Source organism: Miniopterus natalensis, chromosome 12 (assembly GCF_054644295.1).
Source record: "Miniopterus natalensis isolate mMinNat1 chromosome 12, mMinNat1.hap1, whole genome shotgun sequence".
Taxonomy (NCBI): domain Eukaryota; kingdom Metazoa; phylum Chordata; class Mammalia; order Chiroptera; family Miniopteridae; genus Miniopterus; species Miniopterus natalensis.
This window is the reverse complement of record NC_142092.1, coordinates 63,306,709-63,327,612: the sequence shown is the minus strand read 5'-3', so window position 1 is coordinate 63,327,612 and position 20,904 is coordinate 63,306,709.

Sequence of the window (20,904 nt, the reverse complement as noted above, 5' to 3'; positions counted from 1 at the left end):
TTGCCTCCTCCAGTTCCTACCACAATGGTCCTGATCTGTTCTTACGACTTTCACAACGAAAGAATTTTAATGAGTTTGCAGTGCCATAGTGATAGTTTCTTTGCCTCAGAGATGTGCAAAGTCTCCTCTCGACCATCTCCTTCTGCCCTAAGTTCAAATGTCTTGAAAGTCTTGAGTTTGAAAGTCTGGTATAAAGAATAAGATAAAATGTTTTATCAATAACTGTATACTGATTTCATGTTGACATTAAAATATTTGGGGTACACGAGGTGAAATAAAAAGCTCCCATTTTACCACCCAACAACAACCACCAAATTTTCTGTTGCTTGCTATCCTGAGTCATGTACCTAAGCTTTTGCAAATATTGTTCCTGCAGCCTGGAATGCCTTCCTCTACTTGTCCAAGTAATGATATCCCCTTTTATGATTTAGCTTAAGTATCAAAACTTTTGACAAGAGTGAATTTTATGGTATGTGAGTTATATCTCAATAAATATATTATAAAAAAATAACAAAACTTTGAGAACCATTTTCTGATGAAATCCTCTCTCTTACCTAGCTCTACCACACATGGTCAGGTACCTGCAATTAGAAAGCAGATATTCACAAACACACACACACGCACACACACTCACACACACCCATGATACCAAGTCAGGGACCCATAAATTGCCCTCCTTAAACACTCTATATACCAACCTATCTCTGTGTTTATGGATTTACTTGTTTATTTTCCATCCAGACTGGGGCTTTCCAATACGGTAGCCATTAGTGACATGTGGTTCTTGAAACTTAACATGTGATGGTGCAAATTGAGATGTGCTCGAAGTGTGAAAACCACATGTTTGAAAGTCTTGGTATAAAGACTGATGTAAAATGTTACTCATTAGCTCCCAAGGTATGCAGTGTGTCCAGGTATGCCTGGGGTTGCTCTTAAGATTTTTTATTAGGTATGAGGTTGGTTCAGATGCCGAGTTGGACCAATCAATCTAAGGCCTCCTCTACCTGAGATATCATGTCCACAGTCTAAATTCATGGAAGCCTCTGTAGGCTGTCCTTGTGCCTCAGAACGGGCCATAAGTGGACATGACGGACTCATGGCAGCCACTGACTGACGATCCAAAGGTGATGTTTCCTAATTAATCCATTCAGACACACTACCTCTAACATCTGGATTTGAAGATACAAAAGAAGATAGGATAGCTATTTGCAAGAGAGATCTCTCCCAACCATAACTGCAAATATAAATTTATATACATACTATAAAAACAATGCTAACAATTAGAGCACTTACTGAAAGTTTACACTGAACTAGGCATTGCATGCTGTTACATGATCTCATTCAAACACAAGAATAACATTTGCACTGTTATTTTGAATTTAGAGATGGTGTCAATGGCTCACAAAGTAGAAGAAACTTGACTAAGTAAGAGAGGAGAATTTAGAACCCGTGAATTTTATTTATTTTTACCACTCTATGATGCTGTGCTTTATGTGCCAGGTTTAAGTCTGGTCCGCGGTGTCCTGCAGCAGACTTGATAAATTGATACCTCTGGTGGAAATGACCTACACACAAAAACCTCCAACTCATTCGAGAAATCAGATGCTCAGAACCCTGAGTTTCTGCTGAATCCTACCCTCGGTGGCGAATTGGAACTCACAGTGCTGGGGTCCCTCTTCTCTTCTGGGACTCTACAAGCCTCATTCTGATGGTCCTGCACAGACTGACACTTGTGAATTGACACAGATAAAAGAAAATGAAAACCTAGTTTTGAACCATATGTCCAAGTCTATAAATTGGACTCTCTCCCAGATGTGTGGAAAATATAACTGCTGTTTTTCCCTCCCTCTCAGACTGTGAATACAAGGATCCTTCTTTAGAATGGTCAGGAGTGTCTATAAGGAGCTTTCTTTTTTCCCCTGACTCTTTTTTTTTTCTAGATTATAATTTATGTCTGAAATCATTTCCTATGATTTAGAGATATTTTTAGAGATACAAAGGTGGCCTCAGGCAAAATATGTAATACTCTGAATTTTTAAACTTCTAATTTCTTAATTTCTATCCTTAGCTTCCAGTCTGGGCCCTGACCTCATTCTTGCCCCTTTCTCTGTCCCAGCAAGTCTTCCCTGTCCCCTGTTTAATTCTGCCAGGAAACACATGATGTAGGAGCTGGCAGCTCTATTTGTCTATTTGAAATCACCTCCTTCCAAAGATCACAATTCCACTCCCACTGAAGACTTTTATGCCTTAAATCAGAGGAGCAGCAGTATCCAGGCTGAGAGGGACACATCCGTGTGGACTGTGTACTTGGGAAGCCAGGGAGGCACTACAGGGTTATTTCATAGAAAGCCTCCTGCCTCACCTACGGGCATCATCTCTATGGGAAGATGGAATTTTAAGATCGAAGAGGCCTTAGGCCAACGCTCTAGTTAATGGTCAATGTTCATTTTACAACAGCCCTGACAAAGGAGCATCGAACTTCTATCTGAATTCCTCTGGTGCGGGGACACTCACCGCTTTAGAAACTTTGCTGTTACTGTCATGTGCTTCTCATCACAAAGCACAGTCTTGGAGCCCGTGAGTGTTGGGGGATCTCAAATCAGTGGGAGAAAATGCAACACTGGGTATTTGCCCTCCAGAGAGAGTACCTTCCTCACTGAGGTCTCCTTATGAAAGCTGTAGGGTTATAGGGGCTCCACAGGCATTTTTACTCACCTGGTAGGATTTTGGAGATCTGGGTTCAAGGCCAATTATACATGAAACAGCAACGTATGATACTTGAGGACACAGCCTCAGGGTCCAGAGCACCTAGGTCCAAAGCCCAGCTCTGCTAATTGCTGTCTGCATGAAGTGGGCCAACTGACTTAACCTCCATAAGCCAATAAAATCAATAATAGTATTTTCTTCCCAAGGGTGTGGAGAGGATTCAATCATTTAATACATGCAAAGTATTGAGAATACTGCCCAGCACACAGTATGCATTCAGTAAGCTTCTGTTATTATTATTAGTAGTAGCGGTGCTAGCATGACTGAGGCTCAACCACACGCTGAGAAACAGTAAATTTTCAAGTGCAGAATCGCTTCATATTAGGAGCTAGTACTTGGGCGTTAAACTCTGGCATTTGCAGGGACATTACTGGATACTAAGCTATTAACCTTCAGTCCCATTTGCTCCTCTCCAACATCCTATTGCTTATGGGGAAGCTGAAGCTCAGAGAGGTCAGATGCTTTTCCCAAGGTCTCGGGTTAAATGTCACATCTTCAACCCACCTAATAGGAATCAGCCACCACTCCCCCTTTCATTTACTCTAAGATTATTATCTGCATATTATTTATTATAATTGTCTGCATAAATATTTCTACTGGTGGTTTTGTTTATTTACTGCCACCCTCACCAGAACACGAGTTTTCTAAGAATAGGAGCCCTTCTGTCACACCCCAGGCTCAGTCCCGAGCACCTGGCCAGCTTCTGGCCTTTGGGAAGGATTGTTGGAGGGAGGGATGAAGGACACCAGGAGGCCAGCAGAACAGAACAGCTATTTTGTCAGAGCCACTGAAGTAGCTGGCCTTGCATCCAGTGCGGTCCCCGATTTCATGACCTTGGGCAATGGGTTTCCTGATTCTAATTAGTGAAATGAGAGTAATATCTCTACTTCTTTATAGCTGTGGTGAGGAAAAGTGAAATGAAGTATATAAATCACTCAGCATAGTGCCTGCAGATTGTGTACACTCAACAAATGCCTGCTTTCACTCAGCCGAGGAGACAGGATTTGTGAGGTTGGGTTCAGAACGCTTCCTGCCATGGTGTTTGCATACATAGGAACCGAAAAACTTCAGTGGGCACAGGGAAGTTCAATAAACTAAAAGTCATCCTCTTTTTCTTCTATCTGATTACTTTAAATCAGATATTTATCTTTTAATGGAACTAGATGTTATTAATTTCCTTCCAGACCAAAATATTCCTTCTGAAACTAAGTCTCTTGATTCCGCCTCATATGTAACCATTTTATTTCTCTCCATGAGCCCAAGGGACGTATGAAAGGGAATCCTAGGATGTTACACTTAGTGGAACTGCAGGGAGGGCAGAGAGGTGTGCCTCCTTTGCTCAGTGTGACTCCTTTCTATGTCAGGGAAACAAGCCCAGAGAAGGGAAAGGATTTGCCTCAGATGACAGAGTGGACGGTTCAGGGCTTGTACCCAGGTGTCTTTAATCTGCTTTCTGCCACATTTCAGGGACACTTCTAGAGGAAACGCAGACCTCAAACAGTTATGTCTCCATTTCCTCCATGGCCTATTCCCCACAGCTTCCAAATAAGAATGAAGGCAGTTACAGGAACACATTGTTACTGTGCCATTTTAAATTGCCATCCAGGGACTCCCCTTTCCAATGTGTCTATGTCACAAAGATTAGGCTGCTCTTTGCTCTAATTGGTCATTTTTCTGCTGAGAATGAGAGTTGCATCAACAGTGCATTGGCTCAGCCTGAAGCCCTCCCTCACCGTTTAGCCATAGCTCTTTGAGACAGGACTTCATTTACTAAACAAACTGCTCACTAGCATCAATAACAAGGTTTAGAGTCTTTTTAAGAGGACTTTTTAAGAGGACACTCAATCCTTGATTCCCCAATAAAACAACACAGCTGTTCCCTTGGAGCTCGTCTCTCAGCAGGAGCCACAAAATCATATTTAATCAACTCTGTTTTAGAAGCCGTGCAATTTCCTTTAGGGCCCTGGCATGCCTCTCCGGGCCAGGACGGCCCTGCCCCCACGTCAGCAGCAACAGCCCTGGCGGAGGGAGCTGCTGTTTGTTGAGCCTCTTTTGGGTTCATCAAATCCAAGATTCCATTCAACCCACCTTGCAGTCCTAGGAGGGCAGGATTATCCTCAGATTTACAGACAAGGAAACTGAGGCTTAGACGTGTAAAGTCACTTGTCCAAAGTCAGAGGAAGGAATGAGAGAGCTGGGATTCAGCCAAGTACTCTCTAATTCCAAAGCCTGAGCATTTCCTACCTTTCAGTCTGGCTTTCCATATCAAGAGGCACCGGAGAATTAGACAAGGGGTGGGAGTCACTTCGATGAGCATACCAAAGCTGCCAAAGGCTATGGGTCCTAGATCCCCTTTAAGCTTGCAGTCTTGCCTTACTATGGTGAGACTGTCTGTTAGAATGTGAACACCCTTCATGTCATCTTTTATCCCACAATCACTGATGGTTACCACACACTACTCATTCTCCAAGTGGGGTGGGGAATACAGAGATAAAGCGGATTTGAATCTTGCCTTCAAGAAGCTCAAAGTCTAGGGTAGAGATAAAACAACAACATACATTATTCTAATAAGAGAGAGAAAGTGAGAAGCATTATGATTGGGCCAAAGTATTATGGGAGCCTGAGAAAGAAATAATCTATTCCTGTCGAGGCATCAGATTAGGCTTCATGGAATAGTAAAGATAACTAACATCAGCCACCAAATATCATTGGCTTAACACAATATGAACGTCCCCCTCACTTTCTGTTGGGGCTGGATAGTGCTTTCCTCTAAGCAGTGAGTCCGGATACAGGCTCCTCGCACCGTGGGGATCTACCCTTTGAGAACCTGTGTGTCCAGCCATGGGAGCAGGGAATAGAGGAGCGAGCAGAAGATGGACTGGAAGGTTGAGGAACCAGGCCTGGGGGTGGCTCGCTCCATTTCTCTCAGATCCCAGCAGACAGACTCCACGATGTGGCCCCAAAGTAACTGGAAAGGGGGTTGGAAAATGGGTTCTTCCTGTGTGCCCAGGACAGGAGATGCTTCATTGAGCACCTAGCGTTGTTTCTGCCACAAGAGATACTGACATAGATGTTGAGGAAATGTTTCAGTTGAATGAGATGAGGGACAAGTGGGATGCAGATAGTGCAGGGGACAGTCAAAGAACACCTTGACTCAAAGGGCACAGGGCTGGGCAAAAGCAGGGCTACAGACGCCTGCGTGGAGAACTGCATTATACAGGGATAAACACCAATACGAGAATAAACCCTGTTTCACGTGCTCACAACTGTAAACCTATTTTTGCGTGCCCCTGCATTTGGCTTGGAAAAACAGGTGACATCAGATGTGGAAAGGCCTTGAGTGACAGGCATGTCCCAAAACCCGTTTTCCCCAGCGTTAATGAGCGCGATGTTAAGGATGGGGTGTGGAGTCACAGCTTGGAAAAGCTGGGTTATCAAAATGCCATTGGCTGGACTCCTGCAGGAGTCCTTGGAGGATTTCGGATAGAGGCATGGTTTCAATGATAATAAACCTTTTGAACAGGAAATCTCTTCCACAGAACGTCTGGTAAGATGGATGTTTTGTGAGACATGCTTTGCGTAGGAGTCTTAGGCAGTGACGGGCCATTTCAGCGGGAAGAAGGATGATTTTAAGTGCTTTTCAGAGTGTAAGCCAGACGCGCTCCCCCCCCCCCCCAGCCGATCCCTTGGTGATGGCCTGGACGGTGCTGTTGGAAGAGGGCTCCGGGAGCCTCACCGGAACGCCTCTGGGGAAGTGCAGTGACTGATGAATAATGTCTGCCGTGCAGTAAAGACTATAGGGATGTGCCAACTTGGCCAGGCCAGGGCGTCAGGTTGTTTGGTCAAACAATGGTCTAGCTGTTGGTCATGCACTATTTTGTAGATGAACATTTACAATCAGCGACTTTGATTAAATAAAGAATATTACCCTTGATAATGTGTCTCACCCAATCAGCCAAAGGCCTTAGAAGCAAAACTGAGGTTTCTGAAAGAAGGAATTCTACCTCAGGACTGTAACTTAGAAATCCTGCCTCAGTTTCCACCCTAATGACCTTCCCTATAGATTGTGGACTCAAGGCTGCAATGTCAACTCTTACCTGCATTTCCAGCCTGCTGTCCTGTCCTACAAATGTCAGACTCAATAGTTCCCCACCGTGTGTGTGTGTGTGTGTGTGTGTGTGTGTGTGTGTGTGTGTGTCTCTGAGAGCCCTGACTAATGCAGGGGTTACAGTAGCAAGTGGCATTTGACTTCCTTGCTTTAGGTGAAGGTAGCAAATCAGATAAAAGAGAGTTTGGGTCCCTGGAAATAGTGTCAGCACCAAAATAGGGAAGGGATTCAGGAGAAAGAGATGAGTTTTGATTTGGGATTTTGTGTTTTAGATGCCAGAAAGGCAGCTACACAGACACCATTAGAAGCACATTCATTCAGAGGTAAACAGAAGTCAGCATTGTTTCCAGTACAAACAGATCTTTTAGCAAAAAGGGCATGTCTCTCCTTTAGGATCTTTTGACAGATATTATATCTGTGTTCGTAACAGTTCCCTGAGACTGAAATCTGGGGAAAATGACTCCAGTGACATGAGATAAAAAGAGCTCCTTTGTCCTGAAGGAGACAGGAGCCATTTGGGCAGCAATGTCCAAGACGCAACTGAGTGGAGCGTGAATTAAAAGGGAGGGGAACGGACTCGGAGAAGGGAGAAGAGGAATGACACCGGGGAAAAGCTGACCGGGGCTGAGTGATGGGCATGACTAAGGCATGACTAAGGCCTTCAGGGTGATGGAGGAAGGTCTCATCACCAGGAGAGTGGAGTAATTATGAACTCATGTGTGCGTGGCGAGGCAGCTGGCTGTGACAACCACAGTGGAAACTCTTCATTGTAACGGCGCGACAATCCTGCCCTGATTGCCCACCATGCGGCAGGCACTCACCAAGCGGGGCGTGGACGGGGAAACACGAGTCCAGTCTCCTTCTGAACCAGCCTCTCCCGTGTTCTACCAGCACCCTGAACTTGACTCTCCCACACCGACAGATGTAATGGGGTTGCTCTGTTCTCACATTCACTCAACAAGCATTTATTGACCTTTTACAACGAGTTGCACACCAGTCTTGGCACGGGAAGCACATTAGTAAACATAAATGGCCAAAGTCTTGGCTGTCACGGAGCTAACATTTTAGCGCGGGTGAGAGAAAATACCATGACAATTAAGTAAACTATATAAGATACATTTTGATATGTTAAAGTTAAAAAAGCATCCGTATCCATCAGGAGGGGGGAGGGTATGCTGTAGTAATCAACAACTCTGGGGATCTCAGTGACTTCTCCCACAAGCCTAACAGTGTCCATCATGGGCCAGTGCGGGCCTCTGCTCCCAGCCCCCACCCTAGGGCCCAGACTGATGGAGCAACCATAATATTGCGGTAACCTTGGCATAGGGGAACAAAGTCCCTGCTGGGTCTCACCTTGGTAGTGCAATACACAGCCTGGGGGTGACACACATCATTTCTGCACGTGACTCAGTGGGCTGAACTGATTACTTGGGTTGACTCAAACTAAGAATCAGGAAGCACAGTCCCATCATGTGTTCACACTGGGGGTGCCTGTAAAATCTGGCAACCAATAACAGGGATGTTTAGGTCATAATGGGGACCGTGGCTTTTCCCATAAGTAAAATGAGAATCCAGTGGAGAGTAGAAACAGAAGAGTGAATGTGGAACGGAACAGAGTTTTGCTGAGATCTCAGTTCTGTGACTTACAGCTTGTGTATTATTAGGCTGCTATGAATTGGGATAATAAAACCTACTTTGTTGGGAGGGCATGAAGATTAAATGAGGCATATGTACAACATCTGGCACGGAAATAAACTTCTGTAAAAAGAGAGCGGTATATTGAATTTCCAGTACATTGTTTCTTTAATACAGATTAATTTCTTCAAAAGCAGAAACCATGTCTTATTTATCATTAAATTCCCAAGGCCTAAAATAGGGTTTCACTTACTTTATTCTCTTAATATGTGTGCTTAATTCTTCAAAAAATGATTGAGAGGAGAGGAAAGATGCAGAGGGCATCTGAGTATGTGTCCTTTCTCCTAAGAATTTACGTTTTCTCAAAAAAGGGAGTGGTCACCTTACACGTGGAAGGTCAGGATAGCAGTTCATAAGACAGAGTTAATGATGGAGCTCAGGGCATTCCAGCTGCTGAATCTGGTAGAGGCATGTTCTGTGTGACCTCATGGCTCAGGGGGCTGTTTGGAGTAGGATTAGCTGTCACCTTCTGTTTCTGAGATTAGATCTGACGTGCTCAGAGCTGACACATTTGTCAGCCTCAGAGTTTATGCTCAGAGAGACAGGTAGGCTGGCAGCAGTTGCAATGCTAGAGAGAGAATCACCAGAGACCTGAAAAATCTTGCTCTGAGTGTGTCATCACTATACACAGAGGCTGCGTGGCCCAGGGTCAACCTCAACGCACAGTGGGGAGGTCAGGGATTTTTTGCCTATACTCCCCGCACTGTCTCGCGGCCACGCCTCTTTCCACGCCCTCCCAGCCTGATCTGGCAGGAATGCTATCTTAGGCCCATCTAAATAGGCCCCTTGCCCTACCTTCTTTTCTCTAGAGATACCATCTTTTATTGGACACTTTCCGCTAGTAGCTGTGAATTTAGAGAAAGGAGTGTATCAGAGCCATTACGGCCATACTTTTTGGGTTGCCCGGGGCAGCCACGGCTTCTGGTGCATGTCCAGGTGTAATTATTAATAGTACCCTTTTCTTTTGTTCTTGATTTTTTCAGTTGGGAAAATATGTAGGCTCGTTGGTCATAGCAGAACTTTCTCCTTTTCTAAAGGGTTAAAGAGACCAGAAACGATCAAACCTTTCCAAGGAGTGGCCCCAGGCTTAGAGGAAAGATTACTCACATAATGCTAGAGCTGTAAGGGGTTGGGTGGTCCCCTAGAATAACCTGCTGGCCCAGGGAGGGGAGGGGTTGTTACAGCATGTTCACGGAGTTGACGTCTACTCTGCTGATGCTCCCAACCAGACCCTCGTCTCCCCATCAAGCTCTGATGTCACACTTCTCCCCTCTGGGAGAGGCAAAGTCGTGGTGATAAAACACCCAGCCTCTGGTCTCTGATGGCCCTGGGTTCAAATTTTGACTACGTCAATCTATAACAGTTACCCCTTAATTTCAAGTTGATTAATAATAATAATATGTGGCTTAGACAGATCATTGTAAAGTTTAATCACATAACATGTGAAAACTGTTTCTCATAGTTTATTGATACTCAATAATTGAGGGCATCTATTAATAATATTAATAAAAATTTAAAATTTTATGTCACTGAGATTATGTGTATGTAAAACCTCGTAGGAAGTATGTTTGCACTGGCAACTTTGAACTGTTGGAATTACCATAAACAAACTCTTTATCTTGGATCTTGATACATGGGCACAGCATAAATTGGCCCTCAAATTATTTCGTTTATGACCAGCTGGGTGTGGCTCGGTGGTTAAGCATCAACCTGGGATCCAGGAGATCGAGGTTTGATTCCCAGTCAGGGCACATGCCTGGGGTTGTGGACTCGATCCCCAGTTGGGGGCATGCAGGACGCAGACGATCAATGACTCTCTCATCATTGATGTTTCTCTCTCTCTCCCTCCCTTCCTCTCTCTGAAATCAATAAAGATATATTTTTTAAAAAAATTATTTTATTTTTATTAGAAAAGGAGGGATATTTGGATGTGGGAAAGATCAAAAGAAATCTGAATGTAGCCCAGACATTAGAATGAGTGGTGAGATATTCCCCTGACCTGAGATCTGCATTTACACAATACACGCATGGATCTGCTACCATCCCGCCGCAAACAGGCAGGCTGTGGGGGTGACGCAGGCAGTCCTGGGGAAGTCTGCGCCATTGTCACCTGCGAGCAGCGGCAGGAGTTGAGCAGCTGCGACTGTAAGGGAAAAGGAATCCAACCAAATGAATTGCTCACAATAACAAGTCAAGGTAAAACCGACTGAGTGGAATCTGCTGCTATTTTAATAACAGTTAGGTATGCTGAGCAGAGTCTCTGAAGGAAGTATGGTGTGACGTGCTCTGCAGTGCCCTGGCCAATGTTGCTGCAAGGCGGTGGCCCGTGGCACCAATGGATACATTCAACTTGTGACCACTGCAGCCCTAGGCAAAGCTTTTCAAGCTTCGGTCCTGCCTGTGTGATTTTTCCCCTATAAATATCAGCTCAGTTTGACATCTTGGGGCAAGAGCACACCACGGGCTATTTCCCTAAGTGCTATGGCATCATCTCAAATTTGGGCTCCACCTGTTCGGGCATTTATGTTTGCCTAGGGAGTTGAAAATTGTATTAGAGAAATGCAAAGAAGCATTGGAGAGAGGCATCACATTATGGTTTTGAGACCATCTGGATTAAAATCACTTCAAAAGCATCTTTAAAATACTACTTTCTGAGTCTTATCCTTAATTGGAACCAACCCAATTAGACTATTTGGGAGCGGGATCTAAAGATTTTGAAGCTCACGGGGTCCTGCCACCCTCATGAATGTTTGGAAACCATTAGGTTAGAGGCTCTATGAGCAGTTCAGCGTAACGAAGGACAACAAGCTTCATCAAGATCCAGCAATGGCAGGTGCCAGTGTCCTCATCTGACCGTCAAGAAAACTGAGAATCCGAGGAATTTCAATTAGCACAAAACCCAAAGGGTAAGGTTACAAAAGAGGGAGATACTTGCTTTTGTTAACTTCCAACTGAAGTGGAAGTAAGATGCTTGCACAGATACCCATCTCCCCAAAGCAATGGAGGGGGGCATTTCCATGGCTGGGGAAGAGAGAGAATTTAGCCCAAAAAACTTATTTTTGATTATTTGGTAAAAATTTGTATTAAAAACCTGGGAAAAAAAAGGGTAACCAAGCAGAAAGGAATCCTATCACCTTGAACGAGTCCACATAGCCCCTGCCACCTTGGAATATATTTTAAAAATCGGGCATTCTCCAGGGGCAAAAGTGACCATTGGTTTATATTTCTATTCATGTTAAAGGAATTGGGAAAAGCTTAGATTTTTCGGAAATAGTAACTCATAGGTTACTGAGAAAATGGCACTTTCTTCTCGGGCTCTGCCTAAGTACACACACTGGTTGCACAGAGAGCAAAGCCCAGCTCCATTATTCAGTCCTGAAGCATTTGCTTCTGCATTTACCACGCAGCCGAGAGTATAAATATACATCTTAGACATTTGTAGAGAGATGCTCTGAGGAGCCTTCAGGGGCAGCAAAATCAGAATGAAATCTGCAGAAAGAGCCTTCATTTTAGAAATAGGTTTGATTTATAAAATAGACAGTCATCCCTTCCAGTAGAGTACAGTTTTCATCTGACCGATTTGTTTCTTGTCATTGCACAGAAAGCAATCATCCATTCACCGTTTTTTTGTTTGTTTGTTTGTGTTTGTTTTGTTTTATATAACATGCTGATTTAGAGCAAAGCTTCTCCAACTTGACTGTGCATACAATCACCTGAGGACCTTGCTAACATGCCGGGGATGCTTCAGCAGGCCTGAGCCTCTGCACCCTCACCAGCTCCCAGGTGATTTCACCCTGGCTGACTAGTAGACCACACTAAGTGACCAAGTGCTCAAGTTCACATCCAAGCTTTACCACTCACTAGCTCTGAGATGATGGAAGCATTAATAAACTTCTGAGTATCCATTTCTTCATTGTAAATATTTATATATAATGCTTACAGTGAATGAGCATGCCTAAAATACGGGACTGTTGCCAGGACCCAAGAATGGTAGATTCTATGCTAATCCGTGTACAGTGCTAAAATAATTTCTTGAAACGTCATGTCATATCACTAAATATTTGCTATCATTATAACCAGGCACTTATTGTATGCTTTTCATATGCTAGGGCTCTAGGGAAAGAAGTAGAAGACATGATTCTTTTCTTCTTAGAGCTAATACCCTGAAAGTGGTTGTAGAATAGATAGGTAATATTATATAGCTACATAAACCTCCCAGGAGTTAGCAGATGCACTAGCCACTAGTGCATGGAAGACTGGTCATGGAGTCAGGGAGCTGGGTCCCCTTTCCTTTGTCATAAAGGATTTTGCACAAGCCCCTTTTCATCTCTGATTGCTGTCTCCCAATTCATATGAGAAAAATTATACCAGGCCATAAAATCCCGTATCCCGAGTCACAACTTACTAGAATTCTGACCTTGGTCTTAACTCCCGGGCCTTACTTTCCTCATTATAAAGTTACAATAACCATGGCGAGCATTGAACATATTAAAGTGTTTCGGTTATTGTCTTGTTTCCTTGAATATTCAGTGAGTACCTTCATTATCATCATCTTCACACCACCATCATTTACTGGCTCTTTTTTCTTCTACTTTTTTACAATCTCTGTGACTATAACACACTCACTCAGATCAGCCACAACTCAGGGCTTTCTGATACTGCTCAACTACATGCTAACCTTACTTTTAAATTTTATTTAGAGTGGCTCACAAAAACTATTGGAAAACTATTTTCTGCAAAGGGCCAGACAGTAAATGTTCTAAGTTTTGCCACAGACTCTATATAAACAAGTGGATGTTCCTCGGTTCCAATAAAACATTATTATTTTTTTAAAGTGGTGGCTGGATTTGGCCCAAAGGCCATAGTTTGCTCACCCCTGATTTAAACTAAAGAAACTGTCCCTGTCCCATGATTCATGAGGATGCCTAAGCTTCACTCAGCACAAACTTCTGGTCCATCAAATGCATGATGTTGTAGGAAAGTTCAGAGCTCTGTGCTCTTCTCCTTCTACCATCAGCCCCACCTTCACTTAAGAACCTCATAGACTTAGAACCAGAGTCTCACCTTGGAGAAAGGTTCTGAGGCCCAAGCTCTCTTTTTTACAGCTAAGGTAAACTGAGGGCCAGAGAGGGGAATGGTTTACTCAAAGTCAGCTGCGCCAGGGCCAGGGCCAGCACCAGGGCCTGCTTGGCTCCAGACTCTAAATCACAATCTATAGATTTCCTCTCTTTAGCTTGAAACTAGGAAGAAATAATTTCCTTCAGGAAAAAAAGAGAAACTCTTTATTTCCACAAGGGTTTTAATACAGATATAGATATTGTTTAACCTTCCTGTTAATGGTTATGCCATAGTCAGACATGAAAACACTCCTATGCCTGCTTAATGGCAATACCAGCTCCCTGTCCTTGTCACTTGGATCTCGTATTAAAGGTTTTCTTTCATTTCTAGTAAAAACAGAAAACACCCTCTCTGTCGACTCACATCTCCTCAGATTCCAGAGTCATTTCTTTGGCAGTAAATCAGCAGTGAATGAGGCAGCTGCTCTCATCCATCCACATCCCACCCCCAAACAAATGTGAACAGAGAGCCCTGGAACCGAAACAAGCTCTTTTCCTGCTAAAATCTACATGGAGATATTTCCTCCCCTTTAGTGTGTGATTGTGGGGGTTTCCGTGGATTTATTTTTCTAATCTCTTTATCCCAGGCTTGCTAATCTGTGCTGCATGATAATAGTAATTATAACAACAGCAGCTATGCTTTATTGAGCATGTACTATTTACCAGGCATTGCACTAAATAACTCAATCTGTGTGGGAGTATGGCGAATCCCATTTTACAGATAAAGAAATTGAGGCACAAAAAGGCTGGGGAGTCACGTGATAAAAGGATTATGCTTAAATTCTCCCTCCAGATAACAAATAGGTACACAATTTTGACACAGAAATTAATGATGTGGGCTCATATTATTTCATTTATCTGAAATGTCCGGAGACAGTAAATCTCCAGAGAAAGGAAGCTGAGAAGTGGCTGCGTGAGCCGGGGGTGGGCATGGGAAGAGACTGCGGTGGCCACGAGAGATTCCTGGGGTGATGGGCCAGCTCTAAAATCATATTGTGTGATGGTTGAACAACTTTAGAAAGTTACTACAAACCGCTGATCGCTTTACACTTGAAATCAGTACATTTTATGGTATTTAAATTAAACCTTAGTAAAGTGGTTAAAATTAATCATGGGATGCAGAATTGTAAAGGCTTTTCTCCACCACTGTCGCTGCTCCTCTCCGGGTACTCTCATTTGTCTTTCTAGCCACAGGCAGATCCGAGCACAGGAAGGTGCCTCCTCCTCCAGGGATTTCAGCTCCCTTTTCTCCTTCGATGATAGGGATGAGGGCTGGCTTCTCCTTCAACCCTAAATCACTGCCCAAATAATAATCCTGGAATTGGAGTGGGTGCAAGTGAGAGGGGTGCTTTCTTGCTTTAACAGAAATGAAAGAAGACTTTTATTATAAATGTAATGTGACAAAAATAGGGGACTGTTTTCCCATAAGTAGATACAACCATATTTTAATATATCCTACAAACGGCTATTGCAATAAGCTCATTTACGTATTTGTTTGTTCGCTCAGCACACATTCATCAAATCCCCGTTATGTGCCAGGTACCTTCCTTAACTCTGGAAATGAAACAATGGACACCACAGTTCCTATCCCTGTCCTTCTAGGGCTCACAGCCCAGCAGGTAATCTTACCCTCCTCTTTCCAGCTATGCGAAAATCCTACCTATTTTCCCTATTTTCCCAAGCACTGACTCCAATTGGAGTTAACCGTTCTCATGTCACCCCTCCCCCAAGTCATTTTATCTACTGCTCTCTATGACTCCAGTCATGTCTAAATTACAATAAGGTTATGTTTGTTTATTATTAGTTACTAGAATCACCTTCTCTATAAGGCTACAAACTTTCTAGTAAATGTTGTAATCAAATCATCTCTTTGTTCCCCAGGGTACCCATCCTAATGTTTCCCACATAGTAGACACTCAGTAAGCCTCTATTTTTATAATTTGTTAATTTATTCATTAACCAAAATGAATAAATAGGGTGGATAACATTCTAGGTGACAGATCCTCTTCTGGGCATTGGGAGATTTAGTGGTGAGGGAGGCTGGCAAGGTCCTGCCCTCTGGGAACTTTCCCTGGCCTAGATCGACTGAGTTCGGATAATGATGAATATTACAGAGGAAAAAAGCAGAGGGCAACTAACTGATTGGGGTGGGCTGCAGGGAGGTGCTTCAGCAAGAGTAGTCAGAGAAGTCTTCACTGAGGGCTGGGCATTTGATCTTAGACATGAAAAATAAAAAGGAATCCGTTTTATGAATAATTAGGTAGAATGTTCTATATTCTAGGTCAAGAGAACAGTGAGTAAAAAGACGTAGAAGCAAGAAATTATCGGGGGTTTTGGGGAAAAGGAAACCAGGCAAGTAGCTGGAGCCCTAGGGAAGAAGGAGAGGAACAGAGGGGCAGGGAGGGAGGTGGGCGGGGTCATTTCACTAAGGGTCTTACGAGCCACTGTGAGGAGTCCAGATGTCACTCAGGTGTGACCGATGAAAGATCTTAAACAGCAAAGTGACAGAGACCTAACTTATAGACAAGAGGTCACTCTGAAATCTTCCGGGGAATGTATGGGGAGGGAGTACTGCAGCGACGACACGGAATAAATCCTTGAAGCGCAGCTTTCTCTGGGTACCGGTCTAGAGCCCTGGGTGTAGCTGAAGGAGTGATCTCAGTGTTATCAGACACGGACATCAGAGTTTACGGTTTACAAGCCCAACTCATTGAATTTCCTGGCACCAGACCTTCCCTGTTAATTCCAGGCATCTCCTATGCACATCTGAAATCATCTACATGTGTTACAGCCAATAATCACCAGGGGGGTCACCCAGAGTTCTGGGCACCTTGTGATGCTGTATCACATACTTGGGGAGCCTTCACATCTTACCCCTTCTCCAGGGAGTTAGATGCACTTCCTGTCACCCCAGTCAAACTCTAACTGCAGCTCTCATTACTGCCTTTAATTGGCCAAGCTCTGCTGGCTTTGGCACTCCACACACTTCCTCTCATTACGAAGAACTATTTCAACCCCAGACTCCTCATTAGAACAAGTATTTCATGTGGGCAGCCTCTCATTCCATACATCCCAAGGTAAGGAAAAGACAGAAAACATGGAGCTGGAAGTCAAGAGGCCTGGTCCCAGTCTCTACTCAACTGCGTCTCGTTGTCTGACCACTCCTCTTGCCTGTGGCTCAGTTTCCTTATTTGTAAAACACGGGGATCGAACCTGATGAGCTGTGAGGTAAATGTTGCTCTGTTGGTTCTCTAGAAGGTGCTTCTCTTGTTTCCTAACTTGTCTTGCTTGTTACTGTGTTTTCCTCACTGCAGTCTTTAGGGCTGTCGGGGATGGTGACTTATTACATTATCTAAGCTTTAGCATCTGCCGCAACTCCCTGCAAAACGGTTTCACCCAGCTCTCCAGGCAGCAAGCCATAGGCCGTTTGTTCATTTCAGAAAATCCTGTCTACTGTGCACCGGACGCTGCGTTCAGTGGTGGGGACGCGATCAGGAGAGGAAACAGTCTCTGTGCTCAGGGGCTCCAAAGCCTAAGGATGGGGCAGACACATCTCCAACAAGCACAGCGAGGTGCAGGGAGAGCGAGGTGGATGAAAGCGCAGGACGGGGAGGAAGGGCGCAAAGAGGCATCCACGCTTGGAGCCACCCAGGGGAAGGCCCCTGGATGAGGCAACTCCTCGGCCAAATCCTGAAAGCATAGAAGGGATGAACTAAGTGACCGGGAAGGGAGAGGTGCCTCAAAAAGACAACACATGTGACAATGAGCCAAAGGTGAGAGAGTCTGCAAGGTGTCATGGCCCACGATCGAATGAGAGGCGTGGTGGGAGGAGCCGAGGCTGGAGATTTAGGCAAAGAACACATCACACAAGCCTTGTACGTCACGCTGAAGAGTGAGAATGAAGGAGGGTCGGAGGGAAGAAACGCTCATACGTGCTATACTCAGTGCTGCAGGAGCGTGGGTGGGGTAATGGGAACTGTCTAGCACAGTGCCTGCCACCTACGAGGCCTTACAGCCTTGCGGTAAAACACGCAAGTCCCCCTGGCAACCAGCTCTGGGTCTGAATCCCATCTACACTCACGGCCGCGTGCCCCGGGCCATTTCCTACCCTCAGCAGGGACCGTCTTTCTCATTTGGGTGCGGGGTGCTGAGAGAACTGAGGGAGACTACCCGCAGAGCTGTTCCTGCAGCTCCACAAAGGTCAGCTCTCACAGGTAACGGTTCCTTCCCTCTCCCCACCCGCTCCCTTTCCCCTCTCCCTTCCTTCCTTCGGTTCCTAGATTAACAAACAAGGACGGGACTGAAAAAGCCATGCATCCCAAGTCCTTCCATTTTCCTACTGTGTACAACGCCACATCATTTATTTGGCTCAAAAGGTGTCTAGGTGCTGGCTCACTCAGCCAGGACCGTTCCCAGCACGCTGATTCGGGTGAGTGCTGGCGAGAGTGGAGGGGAGAGAGCCAAACCCAGTAGAACTGGAGGCTGGAGGCTCAACCCCGATCTTCCCTTCCGTTGGTTCGTCTACAAAGACAGAGGGGCCTGACCATGTTCTCGCATCTGATTTTACCTGAGCACACAGCTGAGAAGGGGCGCAGAGTGGTTAAATGCATGGCCTTGCCAGGGAGCTCTGGGCATTCATCCTGGCCCCGGCTTTAATGAGCTGTACGGCACAGGCAAGTTATTTAACCTTCTGGAATATTAGTTTCTTCATGTGTAAAATGAAGATTCCAAGATCCACTCACAGCCTCCTAGAAATGGGGAAAGAGGACCGTGTCGCGCAGTGTTTGGTACCGAGGGAGCTTTCAACATGTGGTGTATGTTATTCTTATTAACGTTGTGCTGTATGTTTTAAATAGTATGTGTATCAGGGCTATTACTAATAAAAACAGGAATTTATTGTTAGTTTATCTAACAATACTGTTTAGTGTTCATGTTAATAGTTGCTTTGTTTTATTTTGTGTTCTTATTATTTTTATTCATATTATTAATACAGAAGATAAAAGTGCCCATAGTCAAAGCCTATACATGGACCACGGTTTCCATGGTGAAGGCTAATAGCTGGGCAAGATGAGATAACCTTTTGAAAAGATGAACCAGGAGGCGGTTTTATCTTCTCTACAAGGCCAGTCCTGAGGAAACCAGGCTGGAGCTTGCTGCTGTATCAGAAATCACCTGAGAGGCCTTGTTAGGGGCTGGGGGCTGGGAAGAGGACTGGCACTTTTATCGAACGTGTGTATGTGGGCAGCTGCAGGCGAGTGGTGCCAATCCTGGTCCACTCAGGTTCATTGCACCTGCCCAAGCAGAAAGCACAATTCTTCACACACACACAGAACAAAAACCAAAGCCACAAACATGCAACAATATTTTCCTGTGAGGAAAGAGCCCAGTGGGCTCATAAATGATGAGTGAAGGGCAGGGCTTGACTCTCTGGGTCGGGAAGGATCTGTAGGAAAACAAACATGGTAACTAGTGGGACATCAGAGGAATTATCTTTAAGAGAAAGACGGGCTTGGCTTAACTCATCTTTCCATGTGGTCACATTTTATTGGTGCTTTCTGGGTGACAAATCACCCATTTTTAGCTTTTATGTAGCTCTATTTTTGATCTTATGAGTTAAGAATTGCTAATACCCAAGAGGTTATGACCCTGGAGCGAAGCATGCTGGGAAAGCACATTTCTGGGTGCATGTTCCCTCTGTGCCTGAAGACATGGGTTCAAGTAAAAGTCAAGACTGCTGTCTCACCAGGGGCCATGGGTTTGGAAAATAAAGCAGGGCTTTTGACTATGTCTTTGTTTCCCATTCTTACTCAAGGTTATCCAGAGATGAATCTGCTTCGAGAGTGGAGAGAGTAGTAAATTTAACTGCAGTTTTCAAACAGTGTTCAGTCCAAAACTAAGAAACTCAAGATCAAATAAGTATTTAAAACCACTGGGCTGACAAAACAAAACAAAACCAGAATTAGTGTCTTCAATGGGCATCACTTCCTGGGTCTTGCTGGCTCAGAAGAGCAAGTGTAAGGGACGAGAGACTGCGCTCTTGCTTAATTCCATTAATGGTCAGGCTGTTGGGGGAGACAGCTAATAACCTCCCAACCTTTTCTGACTATTTTTGTTGTCTAGAGTTATGCCCATAAGAGGTCAACCTTCTATGGCTTCAAATAAGGGAGCATGTTGGATATCTAGCTGTGAACTTTCACATGCTCAGGCAGTGATGGGCTGGTCAGAAGTTAGCCCCATGTGTGAGGCCAGTTTGTTCCTCTCACTGATCCTGGGAGGGAAGCATGGTTATTAGCATCTCCATCTTACAGATGGGGAAACAGATGCCCAAGATCACACAATAAGCTAGCGACAGAGCCAGAGCATAAAGTACAGTTTCCCAAATTCTATAGTCCGCACCACAGTTGTTCGGGAAACCAGTGTTCTTTTACAATTTTTCAAAAATCAGAAAAATGTTTAGTGAGCAAACTCTGCATCAGGCCTTATTTCTCTTGTCCTATGGGCTGAGATGTTCCCAATTTCTCCTCTTTCTGAGTCACACAGAATTGCCACCTGATAACTTCTCCATGGACATAGTAAAAGCAGGTATGTGGAGTTTACAAATTGGGATGTTCCAGCAAGTTGCTTGCTGGTATCACGGGCATCCTTAGAGTCCAAGGATGCTGGAGCATGAACCAAGCTTACTCTCGTCATATCAGTTTACAGAAAGGGAAACTGAGATTCAGAAGGGAAGAAGGGATTGCTCAAGGTCACATGGTAGTTGTGATGTATTCTAGATGCCTCAGTGTCCTCCAAGAAATGATGACATAGCTGATAGAGGAAATTCATGGAGATGAGATAAGAAAAAAGAAATATGTATTATTATGAGGCAAAATCTGCCACTTCCTGGCTGCGCAGACTCAAATACATCTCTTCAGCTCTCTGACTCTCAACTTTTTCCTGTGTTAAGTGGTAGCAATAATACAACCTACTCCATAGGCCATATGAGGATTAAATGATGCCTCGCATACAAGTCTGAGCACAGGGCCTGGCCCTCAGTAGGAATTCAATGTATAGGGGCTATAACAAAGGCTAGTAAGGCCAGGAGCACGGAGAGAGGAAATAAGGGGCTTGCGGGGTAGAGAGAGTGCTGGAGGGAGCTGAGGAAGTGATTTGTGTCTGTCTGTTCCCACGCGGTGCTATTTGAGAAAACAGAGGGGTGAAGATAACAGGAAAAGGGGC